Below are 6,674 nucleotides of genomic sequence, written 5' to 3' on the forward strand. Positions count from 1 at the left end.
TGAAGCACCTCCTATGCCATTTCTGCCCTACACCACTCTACCTGTGTTCTGGTCTTTCTTGCACCCCTCTCTCCCCCGCATACACTGGTCACCCCTTCCTGCAAACCATCCCTATCTATCATCTGCACTCTGTTCTTGTTCTGATCTCTCCCCTCCCTTGCTCCTCTCTTTTTTTGCCATTTGCACCCTTTTTACCCTTTTTCACTTTGCAGTCCCGCACTCTACTGCACCCCAGTCCCTCGCTTCCCATTCCCCCATGGACAGCACCCCACAACTATCATCTACACTTACTTAGCACTTTCTCCTCAGTCTTCAGAGCACCCTTGATATCCTGGCTTACATTTCACAGGTTTCCTCTTGCACGCCTTGCATGGCCAACCACTCCATATAGCTTCTCAGAATAAGCTGAAACAGGCATGCCAGATCCATGACCTTAAAAGGGACCATTGATACATGCAAGCATATGCTCTTAAGAAATAGTCAGGAGCATGGATATTTGGAGGGGGGGGCAGACACAGAAATCACTAAATCCACACACTGCCGAGGCTCTACTCCCAAAATCTGATTGCACTGCGACCACTCAAGTATGCTGACAGAAACTGCCAGGCTGAATAAAACAGGGTGAAGCTTAGCCAAGACCTTGATTTCTTTTCAGAGATGCGCAGGATCGGCACCAACAAATGGTTTATTTTGGGCAGGGACAGAGTTCAGGTCTGTGCAGGTAATAGTTTGTTTTATGGAATATAATAACACTTTGGTCATAGCTCTTCATGCTAGATGCTTTCAGCAGTTAGCCCTCATGTCAGAGACCAAGCTTTAGGTGTGGTACCATCCAAACTTCAAGCAGGTGTGAGTTGGTGGGAAGAGGTGGAGGGGTGTGCATTAAGTGAGGCCTACTGATATTAGAATATACATCAATTGTTTTCCCTTGCCTACCTTAGACATTACTATGGAAAAGAGCACACATCCCACGTAGCGGCTCTTCTTGAGATTGGCTCATCCTCATTTTACTTCATATGATTTCATGAGGATTTTTTATACAATGTCAGGCTGATATCTCAGGGATTGTCTGCACTTTGCAAGCCAGACCTGGGGTACAGGGACATCTTGGAGAAAATCCAGTCTTCGCCAGATTGCATTATCCTGGGCGAATCGTGTGACTGTCCCTCACCCTCCCCCTGTGTATTATTTTCTCTGTAGGTTTACTTGGGATCACCTAGAAGTGTCTCAGTTGGCAGTGTACACTATAACGAAATGCCTCAATCGTAAATGTTTTAACAGTTTCTTGTTGCTCCATGTATAGTAAGCATGTTGAGTGAGTGTGAAGAGGGACAAAGTGTCACAGCAATAGATGTCACCTCCAGCTGGGGCACCAGGTCTCATTTTGAGAAGCAGTTATAGATACATAGCATTTGTAATGTATTTTTGCAGAGAAACGTGTCAGGTGCAGTCAGCATGATCCAACTCTAAGGAAATAAACTAGAAACAATCTCAAAGTAACCTGACGGTTTAGGGACACTAGTATAGTGTAAGCAGCAAAAATAATCGTCCCGCCCTTCTCTTTAAAAAAGGCAATACATAATATATTAAACAGTGTTGTGGCATTTGTATAGAAACTGCATGTACATGTCAATATATACCGGCTCCCATTGTGAACCCTTGATCCCTTGATCCTCCGCTGTATCGGGGAAAGGCCTCCGTATTTTTGTGTGAGGCCTTGCAAGCCCTTGTTGGCCAATGCTTGGAGCTTAAATGTGAGCCCTGTCTGCCCATCAGTAAGGAACGAACAAAGAGCCGCTCCGAATGCATACTTGCAAACCCTACAGATTTAGGCAGTAGGCTACTGCTTTTGAAGCAGTCCTACCGCGTACAGAGTTCAGTGACAGATCCTACTGCTTTTTAGAGTGGCAAGTAATTTATGTGACTCTAAGGCAGGCTCCATTACAAAGCATGCAATACATTAATTAGTCTGTCTATACAGTGAACTGGTAGGTGATTACTTTGACTGCACTAGGACCAATCCACTGACCTGAAAGCTACTTGACTATGTCCTGCACTCTTGCCGGGGCAACCCTTAGGTGAACCACCAGTGAAAGAAAGTGGCAGAGTGTAATACCATCACACAGCATCTGCCGACAATTTGGGGTTACCATTCAGAATTATACATTTTTAACATTTTAACATCTTTCCATGTTGTGCTGTTTGTATGTTTTGTATTTTCCTGTGATGTCATTGTTATGAGAAATATTATTTTTCAAACTTGAAAAATCCTACATCTTTTTGGTCACAGAATGTTGACAAGTATGTCAATGTGATGTTCCTCTTTGGCAGGGCCTGGGGCACACTTTCTTTAATTGAAAAACTTGAGGTTGGCACTGGCAGGGCCTCAGGTTTTTTCAACTCATGAAAGTGTGCCAACGTCAGATATACAGTTTATAAACATGCGCGGCGCGTTGCAAACTGATCAGGGAATCCTGGCCTCTTAATGTTTCATCATGAAACATTAAGAGGCCAGGATTCCCTGATTAGTTTTGCAACGCGCTGCGCGTGTTTAGAACTGTATATCTGACATTGGCACATTCCCTCCAAAAAATCCTCCCCATGCCGGCCTGCACCTGGGAGAGTCTGTCTCACTCTGTCTCTCGACAACACACAGTGTCACAGAGTAACTGGAGGCTGGAGCATGCATCGCTGCCTGGCATCTTCTTCGTTCTGAAAAACGAAGGCTGAGTTTGTTTGTTTGTTCCCCGGCCTGGGCACGTTCATTATGCGCAGGCACGGGGCAGCAGCAGAAGTTGCAGACAGTCAGTCTACTTTAACTTTTGCAAGCTTACATGACAACTGCAGCCTGCAGTGCAGGCTGCAGTCATATTTTACATGCTGCAAGCAGCGAGTCACAAATAATCTGGGGGAGGGTAAAAGCGTTTATATCCCCCCACTTAAAATTGTGGGGGGGATTTGTCCCCCCCGTCTCCCCATGTCCTACGCCCATGTTACTCTCTCTTTTTATTTGTGGGGAGTATTTCCTTATTTTTAGAGAGTAAAAGCTGCTGATACACCCCCTTACCCATAGGGCTGCATAAACCTATCAGCAACGCGTAATCCAATCAAGTGACCATGATTAATATCTAATTAAGAGAGTACGAAAGCCATGGATCCAGCAATGGCTAACATCGGATGGAAAAACATTAATAAATTCCTGAGTCACACTTTAGAATTTCGAAACATTTCTAACAAGAATCTAACAGTGGCTAATGACACACAGCTGCTCAGCCGAAGTACTTGTTACCCATAAAACAGAAGCTAAAACATATTGTTCGGAGGTAATGAAACCCCCCCCAGATATTTGTGTCTATTAGACCTCAGCTTCGGACAATACATAACTAAATGTTCCTAACCTAGGTCTCTACAATTACAGGGTTACCAAAGAAGCGGAAAGAAGAAAGATATGTCGATGTATTTCAAAATATTGATTTGGGGATAAAGGCCACTATAAGGATATTCTAAAAGATTTTAAGGTGCGGAGGAGGAAAAGTAGATCCGGCACAGGTCTACTACTATAAATATGTAAAGAAAAAAGAGGATCCAAAAATTTGGAACCCTCCTGTCCCCTGCACACTGTTACTAATCCGTCATCAGACGGTTCAATACTTGTTCATGTTAAATGAATGCTTTTCAATGAATATATATTATGAATACGACATTCCAAATCATAATTTGATTTTAAAAAAGCAGTTATTTATTTAACCAATACTATTTTCACATTTGTTTCTTTAGATGCAGAAAACAAATACAAAGGAACAACGGATTATGTAGAAAAATTGTAAATGAAAATAAAATGAAATTGTAAATGAAAAATTAAATTGGGTGACACGTTTCGAGAATTCAATCTCTTCTTCAAGAGCCAAGATTTGAACTGAAAAGAAACAACAAATTCTATTTTAGAAATATACACAGAAATGGGTTTTATATTATCTCAATCCAACGTTAGTTATTTAACAACGAGATTCACAACACCTAATGATCAACATAATCTACCAATGCATTTTAGATGGCACTGTCAAGGGGTAGACCAACTATAAGCACGTTAATGTTAACTAAATCAGAAATATCATGACTCGAGGGGACCAGCACTTAAAAAAGACGGAAGATTCTTGTGATTAACTAAAATCACAAATGCCTTTCACTGACGATATATCAGTAAAAAGATACTCCTGATGACTTAAGTGGCTTGAATGTAAATTACTGCTTGTGAGATATTACAAATCAGCAATATAGAGTGGATAGTGAAAACTATGGGATAATAATGTAAATTAATCAGTTCTGTGGTCAAGGAGCAAAATGAGCAAAAATACCTTAATGGTACTGAGTAGTTGCTCCTTTATTCTTTTTTAAGAAAGCACTCGAACCGGCTCAAGCGTGGTCGCTGGCTAACAATTCTCTTTATCCTCGCAAAAACAGGTTGCTGTTGGTTTCAAAGATAGTTGTTTGTAAGGATGCCCAAATATCCAAACATTAATCAAAAAGCTTCATATATGCTTGTTAATAGGCATATGATTATTTTAATCTCACCTATTGGAGCCTGTGATCTTATCCTGTCTCAGACGGAACCACTCCAGAGTAATACGTTTTCACTGTGATGTGAGACTTTGTAACCGGGACGTTATTTTCATACAGCGGGCACATGCGTGCAAACTGTGGATAAAAATGAGATATCCATAGTAAGCCATTTTATTGTGAATAAAGGATAATCAACAATGGTTGAAATACATGGAAAATAGTTGAAAGCTATTCACTCACCCTTCTTGATGGGATGATTATATAACTTGAGGCCAGTCAGAAATACGCGCTATATTAGCATTGAGTTCCTCTATAGTAGAGTCTGCACATCTGTAGAATGCCGCAATTCTATTCAGAAACAAAGAGTCAATGTGTAAACTGGGAGAGCCAAGAATGATGGTGGTGCTAAGAATCAATTTAAAAGCCTCTCATGTTAGTGAAAAAGCGTTGCACCTGCAAAGCTGCTAAAAAATCATGGTTGCTCTGGCTAATTGTGCGCTGCAATGCGCGAAGTGGCATCAATAGTCCTGTGGCTGATCAGAGGATGCAAACTAAGGTATGCATTGAGAGAGCCTAGAGGGCACAGTGCAATGGGTTTCAAAGGTCGCCTTGACAACTGTCCAAGACGCTGCAGGGTCCGTCCGTGTGTTAAGACCTCTGTTCGATTCAGGAAAAAACGGAAATAGAAAGCGGACTAACGTGGAAGCTGCTGTGGTGGAGTAAAAAATAAAAGAAGAGAGGAACGCCATCTTAGCCTGGTGAATAGTCTATTGAAAACGAATGAAGTGTGGTCTCTAACAATCGTTACCAACTGTTAAGGATGTTAATCTAAATTGAAAAACTATGCTCAGGTGAGTAATTATGACTCCCTAATCTATTAGGAAGAGGCTGTAAAAGATTGAATGTTCCAATAGAACATATTGAATAACCGTGAGTAAGGCAATATCGGAGTCTCTAAATGATCGTAAGGTCTGATAAGTGGTGCATTGATAACCAGTCCACATGATATAGAATATCCTCAATGTTGATACCTCATAATCCTGCTGTGGGTACTAGTCACCGCAGGTGTGTATTAGTGCTGAATATATACTGGTCCCCACGGGTTGATAATCTCAGTTAAACGCATAGTCTAAAGGTATTTATCTCCTGCCATAAGATAATTCTCATATGTATATAGGTAGGTGGGCCGGTTGGACAAAGCCCAGACTACTATTAAATTAACAGATGTTCCACTGTGTGTTAATGTACATTGTATATGCTATAGCAGACATGCATTTAATAATTGTTTGTTCATTCTATCAATAAGGTAAAAAGGTGGGCCGGTAAAACAGATCCCCGACTATGGTGAAATTAACAGGTGTTCTACCTCCAACTGGGGTGTTGAGATCATATCAAACTTTTGCATTTCAGTTAAAGATAATGGGCCTCATTACATGGTAGGCGATAAGGGATCACTGGCACCAGTAAGGGCACCGGTGCCGGTAATCCCTTACCGCCCTAATACGAGGTCCCTTAGCGGGTCCATTCCTTAACGCCAGGTCTGACTTGGTATTAAGGATGGGACCCGTTAAGGGACTTCAGAGTTAATAACGGTACCGCAAATTGCAGTACCGTTATTGACTACTTCCCCATTCCCATTGAGCCCTATGGGGGATCAAATGGGAATGGGGAATGGTTCCCGGAATGGGGACTTACCTGGTCCTCCAAGGTCAGAATGACCCAGTAAGTCCCTATTCCGGGAACACAGACCCGGAATGCGGTAAGGGGGTAGCCATGGCGCTAGTAGTGCCATGGCTACCGCCTACAATGTAATGAGGCCCATTGAATGTTATTTAGTAAGGTAAATCCAAATTGTTTACTAATTGGGAGATATCAGAATTTGATGAAGGTTATATCTTAAGTTGCAAATGTCTCGACCTGCCAGTTCACTTTCATGTTACGCTCACCTGGCTCCCACAGGGGCGTCGGTCGGACCCAGGCAGCTGCAGTCTCCACCCACGTGATGCGTAGTGCAGCGATGACTGACTGGATCTGCCCCCCTAATCTTGTCTGCTTAACCCGTAGAAATATTCTCCTGCAAGTGGAGAGATGGATTTAGCCACTTGTGGATTCAA

The 6,674-nt window shown here is 42.2% G+C and overlaps 1 long non-coding RNA gene across 1 annotated transcript; it reads right to left on the bottom strand.

The window, feature by feature from the left end:
- Positions 1-4,355: 4,355 nt before the first annotated feature.
- Positions 4,356-5,209, bottom strand: LOC138515597 (uncharacterized). The gene is made up of 3 exons (XR_011282095.1): positions 4,801-5,209; positions 4,573-4,695; positions 4,356-4,465 (listed from the first exon to the last, which is right to left on the bottom strand). It is a non-coding gene; the product is annotated as an uncharacterized lncRNA (long non-coding RNA).
- Positions 5,210-6,674: the final 1,465 nt, after the last annotated feature.

Source organism: Ambystoma mexicanum, chromosome 6q, assembly GCF_040938575.1.
Source record: "Ambystoma mexicanum isolate Mex_15411 chromosome 6q, UKY_AmexF1_1, whole genome shotgun sequence".
Lineage (NCBI taxonomy): Eukaryota > Metazoa > Chordata > Amphibia > Caudata > Ambystomatidae > Ambystoma > Ambystoma mexicanum.